At 34.3% G+C, this 22,864-nt stretch overlaps 1 long non-coding RNA gene across 1 annotated transcript; it reads left to right on the top strand.

Annotated features, from left to right (window-relative positions):
- The first annotated feature begins 10,889 nt into the window (after window positions 1-10,889).
- Window positions 10,890-19,169, top strand: LOC145686303 (uncharacterized). Its single transcript, XR_014131582.1, has 3 exons — window positions 10,890-11,026; window positions 12,502-12,605; window positions 18,996-19,169. It is a non-coding gene; the product is annotated as an uncharacterized LOC145686303 (long non-coding RNA).
- The last annotated feature ends 3,695 nt before the right edge of the window (window positions 19,170-22,864 follow it).

The following is a 22,864-nucleotide window of genomic DNA, read 5'->3' on the forward strand; positions in this document are numbered from 1 at the left end:
TTGAACCACTTCCGGCTTCCTTAGAGTCTTGTGGAGTCTTGTGGATTACAAATAAATCTTACTATCTGTTAGCGTTTACGTTCTTTGGCGATAAACGTTGAAACCCGAAATGGCTAATTTAACCCCGGAGGTAATGGAGCGTTTTTTGGTACGCTAAACCGATTGCAAAAACCACAGCTTTATAGCATTTACTACTATTCTTCTACGAAAATCAGTATTGAAACCGGAACTAATAGTAAATTTGAACCACTTCCTGTTTCGGAAAAATGTTGTGGATAGTCATATGTTGTTTCCTTGAGACGCTGAATGGTTTGTAGAATACCGCTTCTTGATATGAGTTATACCGTTTCCTTTCTATTGCGTTAAACGTTAAAACCGGGAGTGGCTAATTTGAATCACTTCCGGTGTGAATAGAGAGTTAATGGAACCGATGAAACCTACCCCTGAGACTCTGACTCAATTAAAAAAAAAAAGAGCATTTCGATATATCTTACCATTTTTACTGTGATACCTGTAGACAAACGAATGGACGGACAAATCTGTTCTAGAAGCCTTCCGACACTTATGCATAGCATAGTTTGCGAACATAATAAACTGAAGTAAGATTAAAATTAGAGCTTCAATGATTTTAACAGACTGACACAAATTCTTGCAAACAAAATTAGAATGATCCAAGAATATTTTATTAAAATACTGTTTCACGTGGGGACTTGATTCTTACTCTAATACATCTGAATACTGGACAACATACTGTATTTTAAAGTGGAATCTCTGGTGGTGAGTACAATCTTAATTGATTCTATAATTATTGAAGACATACTTGGAAACCGCTATATTTTATTCCGTTGAGGCTATATTTTAAACAAAATATGGATTTTAAAGTTCCAATATATGGGGCGTTTAGACTACAAGGAAATCAAGTTCATTTTCCAAAGTTGTGACAAAAAGAGACATTAAGTTTAGTTCGCTTTTCACTATAAGTTTCTACAATATCTGTCGATGAATCTTTTAAGCTCTGAAAAGAGCGTCAGATAGAAATCTTAAAGATGGAATACAGGGTTTGTCCGGGAAGTAATGACTGATTTTATTCCGCCATGACTGTACTTCGGAGCGTGTGCGCACCGACTGGATCCGGTAGAGGGCGTTCCTAGCTAACGAACGAGCGGCTGATCAGTTGTCTCCGAGCACACGGAGAGTCAGGACAGGCTTTTTCGCGCAACGTGTTTCTGTGAGTGGTGCAAGCCGAAAATGCAGCGTTCGTTAGAGCAGAGGTACGCAATTAAATTCTGTGTTAAACTCGGTAAATCTGCGACAGAGACGTTTGATATGATCAAGCAGGCTTACCCAGATGATGCTTTAGCAAGAAGTTGTGTGTTTCGGTGGCACAAGGCCTTTTCGGAGGACCGGGAAGAGGTCGCTGATGAAGACAGTGCTGGAAGACCTTCGACTTCGACAAACACCGACAATGTGACTCGTGTGCGCGAAGTTTTGAACTCAGACCGTCGACTAAGTATTCGTTTAATTGCCCAGATGTTAAATTTACCAAACACTGTGGTTCATGAAATTGTCACGGAGCATTTGAACATGCGCAAGGTGTGCGTGAAGATTGTCCCAAAAGTGCTCACTGACGACCAGAAATTGCGGCGAGTGGAATTGTGCCAAGAAAATTTGAACATGTGTGAAAGTGACCCCCAATTTTTGAATAACGTAATCACAGGTAACGAATCATGGATCTTTGAGTATGATCCCGAGACAAAGAGGCAATCTTCAGAGTGGCACACGCCGGCGTCTCCTCGCCCAAAAAAGGGAAGAATGAGCAAATCCAAAGTGAAAACGATGCTCATTGTCTTTTTTGACATCAAAGGCATCGTCCACCATGAATTTGTTTCTCCTGGACAAACCGTCAACGCCAAGTTTTACGTGGAAGTGCTCAAGAGACTCAAACGAAGGGTCAATCGGGTCGACCAGACATCGGAGCCGACTGGAAGCTGCATCACAACAACGCCCTGGCTCACACAGCCTTTCTTATGAACAGCTACCTGACCAAGGCCGGTATCTCAACGCTTCCGCAGTCGCCCTACAGCCCAGATGTGCCCCCTCCCCCGGACTTCTTTTCGTTTCCTCGCCTGAAACGCCCGATGAAAGGCAAGCATTTTGAGACGACAGAGGGGATCCAAGCAGTTTGCACCGCGGCTCCCAAGGCTATTTCGGAGAATGACTTCCGTGACGCCTTCAATGCTTGGAAATCGCGCTGGCAGCGCTGCATCGACGCAGAAGGAGCCTATTTTGAAAGTTTTAAAGAATTGTAACGATTGGCTCAATATTTTTTTTAAAAAAAAAATCGACTCAGTCCTATTACTTTCCGGACAAACCCTGTATGTCAAAAGTCACCAAGGACTCGATTCACTTATGCGCTAACGCGCCATATTATACAAGAGTTAAAATTTTATTTCAAACGAATACCGAGGAACATGTTTTAATCTCTAGGCTTTTGACAAACTTCAATTGTGTATCTTGACGTATGACCTTATTTTAGAATTATATAATAATATAACTCAGTAGTAATTTTTATTATTTTTTCACCTCCCAAAGTAGTTACTGTAGACGACGTCGAATTTCACTGTTTTATTCATCCATGTCAAAGCTTATAACATGGCTATTTTACTACATTATAGTGTTGTGGTAATTATGAATTATATAAAAATGTGCTACATGTCTACTCTCAACCTAGGGGCCGTGATGGCTCAGTGGTAGAGAGTTCACCTCTAGCGCTTGGGGTTCCTGGTTCGAACCCAAGTAAGTGGACTTTGTGGTAGACAAACACCATGTGTGTGGGTTATCTCGGGGTTCTCCCACTTTCTTCATTCTACCATTTCATTCCTCATCATCACAGTCTCCTTTACATACGCCATAACCATGGAACTAAAACTGAAATATTTCATTTCATTCTCTACTTTCAGCTGTCCATTCCACGTGAATAACAATTATTATTATTATTATTATTATTATTATTATTATTATTATTATTATTATTATTATTATTATTATTATTATTATTATTATTATTATTATTATTATTATTATTATTGAAGTTTGAATTTGGACAAATCCATATTATTATTATTATATGGATTTGTCCAAATTCAAACTTCAGATCGGAAACATTAACCGCGAAAGTGACAAGTTAATCTATATTATAAAATTGAAAGTACCTATGTTTGCGACTCATAATCTCTTGAACCGCCCGACCAATCTCGATCAAATTTTCAACGTAGATGAGGTTCAGGCTTGGATTTTTTAAAAATATTTTTCCTTTGACGGTAGAACCTAGGGGAGGGGGAAGGGAGGAGGAGATTTATATATGAAACTTAACTCTTGAACCGCCCAACCGATGTCGAACAAATTTTCAACATAGATGACGTTCGGACCCAGAATAACTTTGACGGTGCAACGTAGGAGAGGAGGAGGGGGAGACATATATATGTAAAAAAAAAAAAAAAAAAAAAAAAAAGCAAGTCACTGTACTCGTGATTTCATCACTCTTGAACCACCCGACCGATCTTGATCAAATTTTCAACATAGATGAGGTTCGGGCCTCAGATGTTTTTAATCATTTCAATTTAACGGTAGGACTTAGGGGAGAGGGATGGGGCGAGATCAGATATGGAAGTGTCATGTGGGTGGCCTAGCTGCACGGCATTTACTGTCACATTTTTTATGCAAAGTGTACCATGGATAAAAGTATTTCCCTTATTCTCTCAATCTAAATGATCAGTGTATTAGTAAGTTCCATCTACCTTCAATTCATCCTGTAGTATTTATGTAGAGTAGTGCCTATCAGGGAAGTGCTCTGTGAGGTCATCAAATTTACGCTTTTTAACTCCGAGGAAGCTTCGAAGTTTAGTCAGAGCATTCAGCTGTCGAGAGAATGTGGTATGAGATTCAACAAGAATATATCAACAGAATAGGAGAATTATGTCAAAATAATAGCAAATTTATGTACTTAGGAAACTTGAACTTGTACAGTGTATGCCTTTCTGTGTTCCTTGAATAATACTATTGACAAAATCTTGGTCCACTTTCTGAACTTTCGCAACCTACAATCTGCTTAGTCAAGTGTCTCAAACGCTGGCCGGCAAACGCAAAACAAAAACTCGAGTACCAGTTCTGTGTGCCACATTGCATTTGTTCGTTTTTTCGGATTGAGTTCAGTGTCCTTTCCAGCAGCGAGACTATATGAGACTTGGACCAACAGCTTGACGTAGATCCTAATTACATGCCATTCCACCAGAAATCGAACTTGGGTCTCCCGCGCCGAACGCACTCACGCTAACCATATAACTACGAAGCAGCTCTGCTTGCTAGGGAATGGGAATGGGTATATACTACGAAGCAGCTAGTATATTGACTATTATTGTCATAATCGTTTCTGACTTATCTTACAGAATTCCTTCATGTCTATATGGCATTAGTGCGGGAGACTGGGTTCAATTCCCTGGTAGCTCATGTTGTTCGCATTCTACATTAAGGTGTAGGTCTACGTCTCATATGGGCTCGCTCTGAAAGAATGTAGAACTTCAAACCAACTAGACAACCTATTCACCCAGTAAACAGATTAAGTATGGAAAGAGTCAACTAATCAAAAATACCAAATAAACTGATTTTGTCAAATATTGGAAATTGTAAAGCATATCATTATACTCTGAGAAAAAATTATATTTATCATAGTGAACCACTGTGAGTCCACTACTAGATAGATGTTTCTTGAACTCTTCTCCACAAGCATATATCTGTTAATAAACTATCAATTTTACAATAACTATTGGCCACGTGGATAACACTGTTCAACAAATTTTGATCGCAAGTATGTAAATTCTTTGAAATTGCGATTTTTACATTCATTTAAGCATAATATGAAAGGAAATGATAATAGAAAAATTTTCTTAGCTCAGGTTGTGAAAAAAAAAACGCCATTGTACAACAGTAGCTGTATATATACAAATGTATTAATATTTATAGAACATTTAAGCAAAATCCTTGTAAAAACCTACATTTCACTTTTTTTTTTTTTTTTATCTATTTCACTGTGATGTAATAAGCTGGGGAGTTAAGAAGTACCCTAACCTATAGCTTTCTATACCCATGTACTTCCTTTTTCAAAATTGCGCAAATACCAGTTTCACGGCGATACGAAAATAAAGTAAACGTGGTCAAGTTAAACATTAACAATTCCGTAATAAAAATCAGTATTAACATCAAAACATGAAAAATATGTACAAATACCTTTTTGTGCAAGAACTACACTGCAATGTAGACAAATGTTTCAAAGTGACCCCTTGTACAGGATTATGTTTATTTTATTTTGAGCGTCTTCGTTTGGCTTGCCTTTTGTAGGTTACATCTGGAGCATCCCTTACAATAGTCCAACAGTAGTCGGCCAATATGTTAGAACTCCACTTTCCCTCATATCTCTTCTCCATGGCTGCAATATCTTGATGGAAACTCTCACCATGTTCGTCACTTACTGCTCCGTAATCTTCGGGAAAGAATTCTAGATGTGAATGAAGAAAGTGGAGTTTCAGAGACATATTGAACCAAGATTTTCGTAGCACAATAACAACTTTGCTACCAGTTGTTTGTAATTTGTTGCTCGGTGTCTTCCCAAGAACTGTGAACAAACACTCTTCAAGCTTTCCCACGCAGCTTTCTCCTCACCTTGGAGAATTTCGTCGAACTTGTGATCTTTGAATAGTTGCCTAATCTGTGGCCCTATGAAAACACCCTCCTTAACTTTGGCATCACTTAATCGAGGGAATTGTCCTCTTAGGTACTTATAGGCCTCATCCTCTTGGTTCATGCTCTTAACAAAACTTTTCATAAGACCTAATTTAATATGTAGAGGGGGAAGCAAAATTCGGTTACGATCTACCAGTGGTTCATGCTGTACATTTTTCACTCCCGGCTGAAGAGTTTCTCTGGTACTCCAATCACTTTTGCGGTAATGAGATCCACGATCTCTAATGTCCCATTCACATATAAAGCAACAATACTTTGTATACCCTAACTGCATACCTAGCAACAGTGCTATTACTTTAAGGTCACCACAAATGAGCCACTGAAAATCGTAATATTTAATGGCTTGAAGTAAACGTTTCAAGTTTTCATAAGATTCCTTCATATGAACTGCGTAACCTACAGGAATTGAAGGAAGTTCATTTCCAATATGTAAAAGCACTGCCTTTAAACTCACCTTGGACGAATCTATAAAGAGCCTCCACTCCGTAGGTTCGTAATTAATTTTAAGTGCCCTCATGAGACCATTTACATCTGTACATGCCACAAGTGTGTCTTCCATAGTAAAAAATGAAGTGAATATCTTCTCCCTATTCCGATACACTGAAATATTTACTTTTTCCTGCAATAAATTCCATTGCTTTAAGCGTGACGCTAAAATTTCGGCTTTGCTTTTCGAGAGGTTCAAGTCTCTGATTAGATCACTTAGTTCCTTTTGAGTAAATCTATGTGGTTCACATAGAGGTTCTTCTACAACAAACGTAGGGTCCTTCGAAGTACTTGATTCAGGTGCTTCAACTTCTTGATCATCATCAGAAAAAGATCGTATTCTTTAGGTGGGTCAGGAACAGGTAGTCCTTCTCCATGTGGAACAGGGCGCATTGCAGAAGGAATGTTAGGATAGATCAAGGCCGCTTCTTCTTCGTGAAAATTCCCTTCTTGACGGAAGGAACCATACAAAAATAACAGTCCCTAATGTGGTCGCTTGGCTCTCTCCAAATCATGGGCACTGCAAAAGGCATTGAGCGCCCCTTCCCATTAATCCAATTTCTTAGATTGCTGGCACAAGTGTTACACACAATGTGGGGTGCCCAAGATTTATCTTGGTCTCCAATTTTACAACCAAAGTAATATTGATAGGCTTTTCTTATTAGTGGTGTTATACTCTGCTTTTGTGAGGAAAATGTCACTTCCCCACACACGTAGCAGAAGCTATCCGTACTGTTTACACAATTTCGCGTCATTTTTGTTTATTGAAATCCTCAAAATGTCACTTGAAATAGTTCCGACAACTATTTAAAAATATACATTCGAAATACCATAATTTTTGTATACTTGTAGTTGTATTTTTATGTCCTGCACTACACAAACGTCATACCCAAAACGCTGATAACTGCACTAAACCTGTCTTTTCTAATAATAGCAGAACACTACTGAGATAAGGAACACAATGAAACCAAGCGTTCATATAGTTTCTCCAGTGTTGCCAGATCAGTGTAACATTTTACCCCAAACGAAGCGAATATATTTATTTTTAAAGCGTTATTATTAGACATGCCTGTAAAACGAAAAGTAGAGCTAATATTCGAAAATAACTTTCAAATTCGTGATCAGCACCACAAAATCAATAAGAATTAGCTGATTTTGTTCAATTTACATTTTCATTGTTGAACAGTGTAATCAGGATCGAGGTTTAGTGTTGCTCACGAGACGAGATCGTCGCGTGAACAACTAACATCAAATTTCATTTTTCATATTCATATTACCGAGAACGAAACGAAAAGTATATTTTTAAATTCGAGAAGAGTCGAGAATCATGATAATTTTAGTATCGTTTTTAAGACGAGACGAGAAATTCAACGATACTCGTGGGTAACACTATTTCACCCAAGTCTTATATCTCAAAACACTGTTCTAGTGTTACAGAATACATGGTATAAACAAGTTAGTTTCGTTTCACAGTGTGAAATTGCGGTAGACTTCCTAACTATACCAATTCAATGCTCGAACTTGAAGTAGTATCTAAATAACTACTTGAAAAGAGTAATAAGATCAAATATAGAACCTTGTTTCTCGGGCAATGAATCTATATTATTATTATTGGACATATCTTTCTGTTTTTGCTATCCGGAAACAAGTATGAATCCGGAAGTACTCGTAAACTCCAATCACTTAAGTTTTTAGTAAACAGTGTGGCTTGTATTGGTACGTTCTCTTGAGGCACTGAATCAATTCCAGAAAATCTATACACTCTTCTCTGTGTGTTCTATGGCGACGAACGTTCAAACCGGGAATCATTTCCGGTTTGAATACAGGGTTAATGGAGGAGATAGAATTTATTCATGGGACTCTGAATCGATTGGAAAAACCACTTCTCGATATATTTCTTTCCATTTTTGTTCTATGAAAATTACTATTGAAACGGGAAGTACAACCGGTTTCGGTTTTGGTAGAGCATTGCTTGTGGTGACGACATGTTCTCTTGAAACACTGTATTGATTGCAAAGAAAAAACAAACATTCTCTATATCTTCTACTGTTTTTGCTCAATGAAAATCAGCATTGAAACCGGAAGCAATAGTAAATTTGAACCATCTATGGTTTGGTAGAATGTTATTAACATTGTTTCTGTCAGAAAAAATATTCCGGGAGGCACATTTGCGTTAGTATTCGGAGGGGCATATATTATTTTCACACGGTACTATTCAACTTATTATTATATTAAAGGTGTATTATTTTCGTCTCCTGCGGGGAGCACTCTCAGAGCTCCGGGACGGGGCTGTGCCCCCCCTAAAAGAAACATGTGAGGAAGGAACATTGGTTGTGAATACTGATGATATGTTGTCTTGATACGCTGAGTCATCTGCGAAAAGTAGCTTCTCTCTATCTGTCACCGTTCTCGTTCTATGATGAAAAATGTTTTGAAACCGGGAAGGGCTAATTTGAACAACTTCCGGTTTAAATAGAGGATTAACGGAGGAAATTGAACCTATTCTGAGACGCTGAATAGATTGCTGTCAATCTCTTTTCGATATCTCTTTTGTTCTTGCTCTGATAGCTATTGAGAGACAGACAGACTGATGGACACAACCGTTCTATAAGATTTCTAACACGTATGCATAGTACAGTTTGTGTTCTTCTCGTATTTTCTCTTGTATCTCTCTTTCCTCTCGTATTTTAACGCAATTTAAATACATAATTGCATTTTGGTTATTTAATTGGTTCTTGTAAATACACGAAGACAAGAAAGAAATGAAGGTTCAAAGTTAAACTCTCGTCACACGTCATTACGTGATTAAATAAACGAAAAACAATAATCATATTCTATGTCAAGGAATTTCTTTCAAGATTCTCGATTTAAATATGCTCGTTTTCTTGATGTATTAGCAGATCTCTTTAACCTAGATTTCTCTACTAGAAACCACTGCTCCACCATCTACTTCATACACCCCAAACAGTATTGCTCACGAAACGAGACGAAACGACGAAAAAAAAAAAAAAATAAATAAAGTTTTCTCTTCTCGTATGTTTTATAGAATTTGTTTACTTGACTTTTGGAAGTAATGTGAGTAGAATTTTTGCACTTAATAATATTTAATTCAAATGTTATATTAGAATAACCACTAAACCGCTTAAACTAATTCATTTGATATTAAGTTATCTTTTAGTAAGGAAATAGTTTCTACATTAAAACGTAAGCCAACCTATTTTCTACCTGAATCAAATTTTAATCATTATTTCTATACTGTTATTCCTATTTCATTCTTTTTACCTGTAAAAGAGGTCAATCTCATATTTCATATATACTCCGAAAAAAGGTACATTTTAAAAAAAAATATTGCTAATTATTCAACGGATATCCTTATAAAATACTAACGGAGCTTCTTCGTAGTTAAGCGGTTAGTATACGCGCCTTTGTCATGGCAGACCCGGGTTCGATTCCCGGGAGCTCATCTGGTTTGGATTCTACTGTAATCAGTAGGTCCCGTCTCATACAGCCTTCCTGCTGAAAGGGACGTTAAACTCAAAAATCAATCAATCAATTAATCAATTACTAACAAAATACAGGTTCTTCGCAAGGGTAGAATACGTTTCATTTTGGACGTAAAGGGCTAAATTTGGATTTAAGCGGCATCGGAAGCGTCACTGTTCGTCTCAGCGACCCCGAAAACTATGGATTCTGCATTAACATCGTTCATTTTCGATCATATATATCCGTCCCCAAAGTTGTGGGGCGAAATTTGGATTTAACCCGCATCGGAAGTGTCACTGTTCATTTCAGTTACCCCGGAAACTGTGGATTCGATACCAATATTTCCCCCTCCCTAAGTTCACCGTCAAAGTGAGGTAATAAAATCTACTATATATTTGAATATCCTATTGCTAAGTGCGAAATTCTACTAAGACTTATTTCCAAAATTCAAAAAAAATCAATTTGAATATGTACTTCTTGTCTCGATTCACGTCTAGTTTTCGAGGCGAGAGGTTTTTCATCTATTTGGCAACATTACCCTTCCTCAATTTGGAACAGGCCATAGGAGTCCTAAGGACTGAATGAGTTAAGCAAAGCTTCATACGTTCTCATGAAGAGACTTGTTTTACAGAGGGTGCATGAATCCTTTAACTTATTGGAACAAGGGTAGAACGAATAAAGAAATTTGTTCCCAGCAAAAATTGAATCCGGGCTGAATAGTTGGTAAGTAGATGCCTTTATTGAGTATCCCACAGCACTGCACGTTATATGGAGTATTTCATATATTTTTCGGTTAGAAAGGATCGCTCTGAAGTAGAGCGCAAATGAATGTACAGAATTAAGATAAAATTCACTAAAAAATACAAGATAATTTGCACACAAGATAAAGTGTCAGAATTATGTTATTATGTTTATCTGGAAAGCTCTTTTTTAACGCTTTGAGTATATTAGTTAATTATTAAAAAGATTAACTAACAGAGATACTAAATAGCATTACCTTTTATCATTTTGTTAAATCGACAGTTCCAGTACGTAGACAAAAAGCCCATCAACACAAATTAAGGAAGATTGAATCTCCTACAGCTACCAGTAATGAACACGAATATTGTAAACAAAAGATGCCATATCTTCAAAAAAAAATCCAAGTATATTACCTTTGGGTATTTAGCTTTCATTTATATAGATCCAAATTGTTAGAGATCACTAGTTGTATTCTTCAGTCTTACAGACGTCAGCTGTAGTCAACATGAAGTTTTTTCTGGTAAGAATTTCCTAATATAGCTAGAACAGTACAATTTATAACGTGACGGAAATGTTCCAGAATTATGAAAATATATTTCATGTTCTTAAAATATTTAGAAACCTGAAATCTTTATAATATATATATATATATATGATTATAGTAATGCGCTTCTTCAAACTTGGCCATTGGGTTGATAGTCGATAGTCAAACAGTTAAGATCTGTCTTTAGATAGGCTCTCCTTCAAATAGACAGCACGTTCAGCAAGCTACAAAAATATTCCGCATGGATGGAAAGAACTTTTTTTTTGTAAAAATAGTATTTCCTCCTTAAAGTCAGTGACATGTTAAAAATACAAAAGAATGATTCTTTGTGTTGACTTCAGATATCTGGGTTTGAAAACAAAAAGTTTAACTATCGCAGAGTGATTTCAACGTATTGCAGGGCTAGAAAAGTTAATAACACCCGTTATTGAAAAGTAATCATAATCAGGGCTCTTTAATCCTTTTAATCCACTTCTCTTAAAAAGAGGCGAAATAGTATGGTGGGAAAGACTGATATTGTAAGGATTATTTTAAATGATGGTTTGTGGATAGTCAAGTGCAGCGGTCGTAGCTTGAAGTCTACGTTTAAGAAGTACTCACTAGAAATATAACTCAAAAAATTAACCAATCGCTCTCGTATTCCTTAGCATAAACAACAATCTTACTATCGAACGTCTTCATGTTAGGTATATATATATATATATATATATATATATATATATATATATATATATTAGCTTAGCGTCCTTACTTCACTAGAAGCTATAAGACATGGGCCGATCTCTTGCCGGGAATCGAATCCGGGACCACTTTTGCGAAGATGATCGTACTAGCAAGGAGGACAAATATCTCTATATTGTAAAATTCTTTCTATTCTATGGGGTACAGCAAAATACGGTACACGGGAGATTGGACTTACCCATCACCTTTTTATTACGAAAGTTCCTCTTGAATACAAGTATATTACAAGTATTCGCCTTCTCTTTAAAATTTTGTTTATATTTTCTGTAATATTATTTGGTTTCAATATTATCTCACAGTTTACTGTTGTGATTATTTATGATCTATCTTTTCAACACAGATAATTTGAAATTCTCATAGAGCATCCAATATACAATAAAATACGTATTATTAATAAAATACTACTGAAGAGGGCCTACCATCTACGGAAAAGAAAAGGAAAAAAAGAAAAGAAAAATCCGTAATTTCATCAATTGCTGATTATTTAGGTATTAGGAATAGTTAATATGTAGGACCACATTGAATTAGATCAACAAATGACAATTTTTAGCAATGTCAGTTCCAAACAACGCTTTTCATTCAAAATTTACATAATTACGTAATTCTTTTCTTAACCATGGCAATGGTAATGGTAATGGTAAAATAAATATGTCATCAATGGTAAAGTAGATTTAAAGGATATCTCACTTAAATTTTCCCTTTTGTTTCAGTGCATCTTGATCGTTTGCGCTGTATCAGCTGTTTCACTTGCCAGTGTGTATCAACTCCGTTCGCTTCCCGTAGTTCAATATGAAACTCTGTACTATCCACCAGGGTAAGTACTCAAGCAAAAGTACAATTTATTATATGTGTTCTCATGTTTAAAACTAACTTCTATTAACTCACTTCAAAATTAATCTCTCATCCTTATTTTTGGTCTGAATGATAATACAGGGATATTTTAAACTCAAAAGAAATTACAAAACTATTTTAAACAATAGGAGAAATAATACGTAGTCAGGGCCGTCGCGTGTGTTTTAAGCGCCTGGGGCGAGAATTTCCAGGTGCACCCCCGAGTGTGTTGTGAAAAACAACCAGAGTGTATTCTGTACTCCTAGATTTAAATATGGATATGGATATGATATAAATATGGATATTTTCCTTGAACTTCATCTAATATTTTGAACAATTCAGAATAACTGTTATAATGAAAATTTAAAATGAAACAGTAAATATATATTCTTCGGTACTTTGTTCCCATAATGTTCGGCAGGTAGTACTCAATCTTCTGCTTTCAAAGGCTCCAACTTGTCTTGTTATGTCACTGTCTTATTATATTTATATCATAATGTAAGATAAAAGATTTAGGTATTATTTAAAAGTGAATGGCTTTCGTAGTTAAAAGATAGAACTTAATAAAAACACAATTTTGAATTCTTGAAATCAAGTGCCATTCTTGTTTATTTTGAACTTGATACACATCAACATAGTAGTAGCATAGAATATACAAATAATGATACAAATATTAAATTCCAAGATTTAAAAAATTCTTACAGAGTGCTGGAGAAAGTTCCAGTTGAATAACCCTAAACGATGTTTTACATTACCGGTAATTTTCAGGTTCAATACTCTATCGGGAGTGCCGCAAGTATCTAATCTAAATTGCCCGTTTTTTCTTCTCGTTATTAATGATATTTTTCTGTGCATTAAAACTTCTCAAGTTTTTTCATTTTGCCGACAATCTCAAATTATACTCCAAAGTAAGTTAAATTGATGACTGCGTGAAACAGGATCGAGAGAGAATTCAAATTAGGTGTGATAAGAATAAATTAGTCTTGAATGTATCCAAATGTAAATCTATATCTTTCACGAGGAAAGAAAATGCAATTAACTTTACTTATACCACAAGTGACACTTCCTTGTCTACCCCAAATACTATCAAAGATCTAGGAGTTATATTTAATAGTAAATTAACCTTTGTTCAACACGTTGACGCAATAACGAGTAGTGCATATAGAAACCTAGGTTTAATTTATACACTAGGACAGAATTTCTACAAAGAATCAACTTTTATAATGTTATATTTTTCGTATGCGACGTCAAAATTAGAATACTGTTGTACTATTTGGACAGCAAATCTCACTAAATACTCTGATGCAATAGAAAATATATAACTTATTTTTTTAAAAATGCTTGCATACAAGAAAATCGCTTTCTACCTAAAATATATCCCCTATGAGAAATGAGTAACGAATTTTAATTTTCAAACAGAAGAAAGGAGATTGGTGTTTGATCTGTTGTTCTTACATAAATTATTAAACGGTAAAATTGACTGTCCAGAATTAGTTTCAGAAGCATATTACGTGTCCCAATAGGCAAGACTAGAACATCAAACACTGCGGGACATATCCTCTGTGGAGAATATGTGCTTCATATGAAGAAATGATTAGATTTCCTATAGTACAGTATGTCCGAAAACAAGTTTAAAACAATTGTCATTCAATAACTTCTGCATAATTAAATTACTTATATTTGTGTATGTATAACAGTGTATGTTAGATAATTATGTACACGACACTATAACTGGGCTTTAAGTTTGTTGTGTGGTCCTTATGAAATAAATAAATAAATTTTACTTAGTTGTAGCCTGATAATTATTAAAATATCTGAATTAACATTAATTTTTTAACAAAAATTTCGTTTACCAATATAATCTGAATTCCTTTAATTTTGTCGATTTGTTGTCCCGGCGCACCCCTTGTCGCGGCGCCCAAGGCAATCGCCCCGGTCGCTGCACCCACACGACGGCCCTACGTAGTTACACCTTGATTGTCATTCTACGAGTACTGAAAAACTCATTTATATATTTTTAAAAATATATAAACTATGATATTTCTGAATAAATAAAGGAAGCTTACTGTCAATTTTCCAATAACTACAGGGTGTCCGAGAAGTCCTTCCCTGATTAAAGAAATTGATAACTCAGGCTAGAAATAAGATAGAAATATGAAACTGGTGTTGAATTGTTTACAAACTATAAAAGTTTTGGTCACATCAGTACACTTCCACATGAGCACCCTTGGTAGCACGTAGCACATCTAGGCGATATTCAATTTCCATCCACACATTAGCCAACATCACTGGAGGGATCGATGCAACGACCGTACTACAAACCTAAAACAAACAAAATTGAGACTTGGTAAAACAGAACAAACCTAACACAGACAAAAACTTTGATAGTTTGTAAACAATTCAACACCAGTTTCATATTTCTATCTTATTTCTAGCCTGAGTTATCAATTTCTGTAATCAGGGAAGGACTTCTCGGACACCCTGTATAACTGAATATTTATACAAATTCATAAAAATAATAAGCAACAAATTTAGAACTAATGAAAATGTTCTAGAATCTAGACCAGTGGTTCTCAACCGATGTGTCGCGACACACGGGTGTGTCACACAGTCCCTGAAGGTGTATCGCGAAATTTTAGAATTTAAAAATCATGAAGAGTTTAATAGTATTTAGTTAAAATCGAGACAGACTATAACAGTCAACACCTTCAGCGGTAGTAATAATATCCAGTGCTATATAGAGTCATTATAGAAATTAATTGGTTTCACTATTCTAATAGATATTATTATTATTATTATTATTATTATTATTATTATTATTATTATTATTATTATTATTATTATTATTATTATTATTAGAATAGTGTCGTCAGTCAAAAAACGTTGAGAATCATTGCTCTAAACACAGAAATGGAAGAAAATTATTAATGAAGTAGTTATAACAACAGCTGCAAAAAGTGCCATACTGAAGAATATTAAAAATCACATCCAGTATCCGAACTCAAGTTCTGCATATGGTAATAAGATGTGGGTCACGGAGTATACATGTCATGACATGCACTCACGCAAAACTAAATTACATTTATCTAAAACTCCAATAACGCTAAAATAAATTACATTTACTTTAGTTAAAATACTAAACGATTATTAAAAAAACGCGAACCTTGAATATCCGATATTATTAACAGTTTAGTAAGAAAATAATTGTAAGTACCCAGATATTTTATGACCTAATTTCCAATTAATTAAATACTGTATAATAAATATGTTTTGTCTATTTGTACAATCCGCGGCAAAAAACCTGCAACATGGGCATATAAGTTTATTGTGAAATGACGAAGTCTTTTCCTCCAAAATAAGTGTGCACGGGGGGAGGCCGAGGTTTATTCTGGCGTGATTCGTTCTACTTAAGCGTTATGTTTATTCCCTGTGCTGTTAGGCGTAGTTTCACAATAAACTTACATCCTCATGTTGCAGGTTTTTTGCCGCGGATTGTATAATAGTACTGATGTAGTAAAGTAGCTTTAATTTTTCAATTTCCACAACATAATAATTTTATGTATTATGCTGTAATAATCCAAGAAGATTAACTTAAATAAATTACTATTTTTATTGGTTTGTTTTTATCCGTATTACTTGTAATTCTGTAGTATATCGTTCTCATAGTAGGACTAGTTATGCTTTCTATCTAATAATAGTTTTCTAGTATTATAAACTACAGTATAATTTCATGTTGGTAAATTATTTTCTTCATCATATATTTTTTAATGTGTAGCAACAATACCATTTCTTGCACTTCCTTTCTTATATCACTTTAACCATTATACTTGTAAGAAATGCATCAAAGAATGTTAAGTTCCAAACAAATCAGCAGCGGAGAAACATTAAAGCGTGGTGGTCCTATTTTTCTTAGGGTGCATGGGACCTATAGTAAACTTTCTCTCCCACTCCCTTGCTGATTTTATTCCCCCTATATTTATTTCTAAATAAAATTGATTAATAATTAATTTGTTTCGTAGTCAAACACAATAATTGCCGTAGTTCACATATTGTAAACACATCAAGTAAAATATATCTATCCATTAGAGCAAGTAGAGGGGGCACAGTGGCTAAGTGGTAGAGTGCTTACCTCTGATAGGTGGTTTCCTTGGTTCAATTCCCGGCCAAGTATTGTTGTGGACGACAACATGGTGTCCATGGGTTTTCTCAAGGTACCAACGTTTCCTCCTACTTTTCACTCCACCAATCATCATTCACTTGCTTTTTTTCATCGTCTCACTTAACCTTACGAGCATAATCGTGGAACGTTGAACTAAAAGACTTCATAGAGCAAGTAGTCAAAGAGAAATACATTTTAATATTTTAAGTAACCAGTGTTAACCTTCTCCAATATTATTTAATATTGTCTTAGTTATTCATAGATTCCGCATTCTTTCGGGGTCCTAACACCATTTCCAGTCGGCCCATATAATTTGCTTATGTTTCTTCATATCATGTTCTTATAGAAATCATTTAAATATGCATATAAAATTAGTAATTCATTATTGTGTATTGTAATTCATTGATTCACTAGTAAAACTTTAAATTTTCACTAACACTTAAAAATATATATAAATTTGTAGCATTTGGACGATATATTGCACAAAAAACAAACTATAAGATCGTAAATGTAAATGAAATAAATAAGCAAACATTACTATAGTTCTCATTATTATAGTAAAACTTTATTTAGTTATCGTAAGGGGAGGGGACACAGTGAGTTAGATGTCCGTGAAATCTAGAGCGAAGGATCACATGTTGGATCTCGGAACATTACACTGGGGAAAATCCGTTATCCGGACAGCGCTATATTGCAGAAATATATGGGATACACATGTTTACTACTGTAAGCGGCCAGGCCCACCAACGTGATTTGCATATTAAAATGTAAATATCGTAATTTACATGTATATATTAATATAATTTAAAAGCGAAATTAAGTAATAATTTGCTATTATACTACGAAAATATGTACAGAGCATACGTTATTCATATGCTACATACGTACTGTCCTTTTCCTTCTTAGATGTTACATCATGCCGTTGCAGAATGTATGACATATAAGTCTTCCGTATATTACATATGTATATGTACGTTGTTTGTCACCTATATGTTATATACGTCCATCTGTATGTGAGATCCTCACCGTCTATGTACATTTCTTTATTTCCTACGGAAAGTACGAATAGATGAAACACTTAAGCGGGAAGTACTATAAAACATACGTTTTCAATTATAAGTTAGCTGCAGGATGTTACCTATAGTCGTTAGGATGCAGGATGTTACCTATAGTCGTAAGGATGCAGGATGTTACCTATAGTCGTAAGGATGCAGAATGTTACCTATAGTCGTAAGGATGCAGAATGTTACCTATAGTCGTAAGGATGCAGGATGTTACCTATAGTCGTAAGGATGCAGGATGTTACCTATAGTCGTAAGGATGCAGGATGTTACCTATAGTCGTAAGGATGCAGGATGTTACCTATAGTCGTAAGGATGCAAGATGTTACCTATAGTCGTAAGGATGCAGGATGTTACCTATAGTATGTAAGGTCCAAAAACTACAGGATTTATACTATACGTGTAACTTACGTTTTTACGTACGCCACATACGTTTTTTTCTTTGTGCACAGCTTCCAACACATAATACGTTATTTGTTAGTTGTCACGAAGAACTTGTACTGAAACAGGATTTAACCAATTACCGTTATTTCATCACCTTACATTTACATTGCGTCATAATTTCGCATTTAGCCTATAGGAAACCAGAATAACCTATAGGGTGTTAAACTGAACTTTTCCTTGCGTATCATTTCCATTTGTCAACATGGTTGGTTGAGAACCAATGCTAAATAAGACGATGCCCAAGAGCTTAATGTAGAATTTGAACTACAAGAGCTCCCACCGAAAATAATACTTGAAATTGTAGCGTCAAAGGAGCAACTTTCTTTCAAGAGATACGAAAATTGGCTTATAAATGATAAGAGTTACTGAACATGTAACAGCTTACATTATTGATCTTGTATCTGAAATTTTTTTCTCCTTAAAAGTCGTAATGTTCAAGAAATACATTTTAAATAGATGGGCAACATCGTATACGTGGCTTTTCTCGGGGTTCTCCCGTTTCGTATTGTATTCCCGTTCCACCAATTCTTTCATAATCATTCACTTTCAATAATTACACATCTCATTGAGCCTAAAAGACATAGTCGTGGGACATCTAACTAGGAATAGTAAGTAAGTCAAGTTATCTAGTTGCAAAAACCACATGAGTCATAAAAATAGTTTGAAACGATTGTATCATATTGATTTGTATGATTTCCTTCTTTTGCAGATACATAGCGGAAACTCTAGGCTCTGTTCATGTTGCTCCACTTCCAGGCAGCACACCTTATGCCATCTATAACATTAACACTGAACCTGCTCCTGGAACAGCTGTCGTTCTGTAAACTCAAAAGGAATGTATTTTGTTTATATAGACAAATAAATCATTGAATGAAGCATTGAATTTAATAGTTTCATTTCCAATTTCTTTCTAACACAACAAAACCGACTGGAAATATCTATATCTATCTATCTATATCTATATGTAACGATTAACTTCTTGTTACATTTCAGCCCACAGTTCGTGTAATTTTTAGATATGTTAATACGATCAAATTACATTAAATTAGACACGTCACTTCTAACAACATTACCTTGTATTCTCAAAATCCTTTATGAACATTATTATTTTGTTGTCATAGCAACCAAGCAAAATAACTATCTTCTTTTTAACAACTCACACACTATTTGATTATCAATACAAAATCAACAACATATATTATTTTCTCCTTATTTTTCTTATCAAAAGAATTGTGCACTTTTAAGCGCCGTTGCACAAAATAACTACAAGAAAATGGAAGTAAGTTATCGCATAGATATACAATATCGTTGTATAAATGGCTTCCGACGAAGACTTCTTTAATTGGTTACAATTGAAGAAAGAATCCTTGACCGTTACTGGGTTACATTACTTTTCGAGTAGCCCTCACAAATATAAATTATAATACATATATATTAATTTTATTTTATCTATACAATAATCTTACATTTATTTAATAATTAAGTATGTTTTAATTCTATAAATTATTGTCGAAGAGGACTTATTCAAAAATGCGATCAACTTGTTAATTATTTTGGTCCAAAAATAGGTTCTTTAATTCAATATCGTCGGAGCTCATTAAATCATTAAACAAAAGTACATTAACATATTACACAACTTATTCCTTCCATTTGAGCATAATCAAGATGATTATAATACAATTGAAAAGCACAATATTGATAAGTGAAACAAATTATAAATGAATCATAACTTTGGTAAACATTATTTGTATCGATGCATAGATATAACTTGCATAGGATTCAGAAGAAGTATGAATCACAAAGGAAGTATAACAATATTCAAAGTGAAACAAAATAATCAATATCGTAACAAGGATTAATACAAGTAAAGAAATTATCATTTTAAAAATTAGTAAAGTTTATATGGGTTAAAATACAGTATAACATGTTTTAGGCCTATTTATTCGGGCATAATTAACAAGTTTGATATGTAATATTCATGTTTATACCACAACGTGCTGAAACTTAGCATCCATCATTTTTTATTATCTGTATAGAATTCAAACAAAGTACGAATAAAAAATGAAATCATTACGGTATTTAAAGTGAAATAAAATAAAAATCAATTGATTATGTTTTCTCGGACGCCACAACATTAGCTTAAGTTACATTGTCAAAGAGTTCGGATAAGTTGCATTGTACACCACAATACTGTGTACGGTCCTATCTATTACTTGCATCTACGGTACCCTGCTTTCTATTTTGAGAATTTCTGCCATCTATGAATCTATTATGAAATCCATTTCGTGGAAAGTTAAACTTATTGTTCGCTTGATTCCTAAATGCATTACGAATATTGTTCCTGTTTCTCCTAAAATTGGATTCGGTTCTATTACCGGTAAAATTGGTTCAGTTCTATTCTCGTTACAATGGAATCTATTATTATTTCTCGCATTAAAATCACCTTCATCCCTGACACTAAGGTTGCGAACAGGTACGGTACATAACTAAATTGATTACGATTAGTATTAGCTTCATTCCGATTACTATTAGCCTGTAACATAGATTTACTTTCAAAATTTTCACTATCATAATAAGGTGATTAAAATTAACGCATTGTGCAGAAATCAACATTTGTTGCAACTTAAAAGGTAACAAAATTCGGATTGATGCTATTACTCTTGATTCCTATTGGTATGGATTAATTAACTACCACTAAGCCCCACGGGTGAGATCAGTATTCATCTTCATGAAGTCCAATTCCATTTTCAAAAAATTGTTTTAAAAAATTGTAATATACTTGAACTTTTTAAATTTTTTTCTATACTTTAAGGCACTTTTTACCGCCTCCAAAACTTGTCGTCACGTGTAAATGCAGGTGTTGCACATATTGTAGGTCCGGTCCTGAGAACAACATTAACTAACAATCATAAATATTATTTAATATCATATAATATAAAAAGCTGTTTAAATTGAAATTGTATTAACTGTGAGCCCAGAACCATTTGTTGCTTAAAAACTTCTTGCAGCTCAGAACAAGAACAAAACGAGAATCTGTTTTGCGTGATTGGAAAGACTTAACTAATTTCATATCAGCTTTTACGATTCTCATGGGATCAGGTGCGTGATATCGTGCGCGTGTGAGACCACAAAGAAAAGAAGTAGATAACAAATACGAAGACGAAAGTTGAAAACAAACTCAGGGAGAAAGCTACTAAAGGAGAAAAACTTCAACAAAACTTACGACGAAGAGTTAACATGCCTTTTGTAATATATATTATTTTCGGAAATTAACCTCGACATTGAAATATGGTCTGTAAACAAAGGACAACAGAGGTGTAGTTACAACTTAGGTTGTAGGGAAGACCAGTATTTTAAGATATGAAAATAGTATATTACATTGTTACGTTGTAAATTCGTACTTTTGCATAATGAACGGAAAAATTTTACACGTGTAAATAAAACTACAAAAGAGTTCTTTACTCTTGTTACCTTGTGTTGTTCCAAGATTATGAAAATTGGAAAGTTTTGGTGATTTATGAAAATTACTAGCTTAAATACATTGCAGCAGTATAAATCTAGTTAAAAAATTTTCTTGATACGTCGAAAGAAAGTGAACTGGAGACTTGCTCATGTTCCAAATTTACTGCAAATTAATAGTAAGTAAGAACTGGTGAAACCAGTACATTGAGATTGAAAGCCGAATTATAACTTCATAATTCCAAATTTCCTGATTTCCAAAACAGTTTATTCATGAATAAACTGGACTGGGAGAACATGACATTTAATATGTCTATAAATTATGAAAGAATAACACTAAATTATACCTTATTATTTATTTATGTTAGGACAAAATTATTTATGTTAGGACTTGGTTTCGAAACAACTATATATCAAAAAATATTCAGGGACACTTACGCATATTCCCACAACACCTTATAATACATACTCATTTAAAAAGTATCTTGGACCCCATTACATACCAGTTTGCGTCAACGCAGCGCCCAAAATTTGAGTTTCAGTTTGCGGTCATCGATATTACATATTGATTTTGTAATTTTGAAAATATGACTTATTTCAGTAACGCAAATTTCTCGTTCTAGGATCATCCACCGAACTTATTTTTCACACTCACCACAAAAGATCCTTATTTTTTAAAATTTTTTTTTTCGTTACGTTCCGACCGAAAAAATTTCCGGACTGGTACATAATGAAATGTCTGAAATTTTCCTTATGAAATTAATTAATTATCATGAGGAGATATTCAAAATATTACACACTACCAAAATAATGAAAAATATATAAAAAATTTAAATATATATATATATATATTAAAACAACAAAATAAAACGCCCTAAAAAAATAAAAAAATCTATTTTCAAGAAAATTACTTTTTTAACATATATGTATATATATATATAAGTAATAATGGGATGTTTTATAGTCACTCCACTTAATGAACTGTGCAAATTTCATTATTGTATGACTTCAGAAAACGAGTTAAATTAAGGTTTCAAAATTTGAGAACACGGTTGAACCATTGTAAATTACAGGAACGTATGAAAAAATGAAACAACCATTTGACGTTTACCACTAACT

The sequence above is a fragment of the Thermobia domestica genome, chromosome 1 (assembly GCF_964235325.1).
Source record: "Thermobia domestica chromosome 1, izTheDome1.hap1.1, whole genome shotgun sequence".
Lineage (NCBI taxonomy): Eukaryota > Metazoa > Arthropoda > Insecta > Zygentoma > Lepismatidae > Thermobia > Thermobia domestica.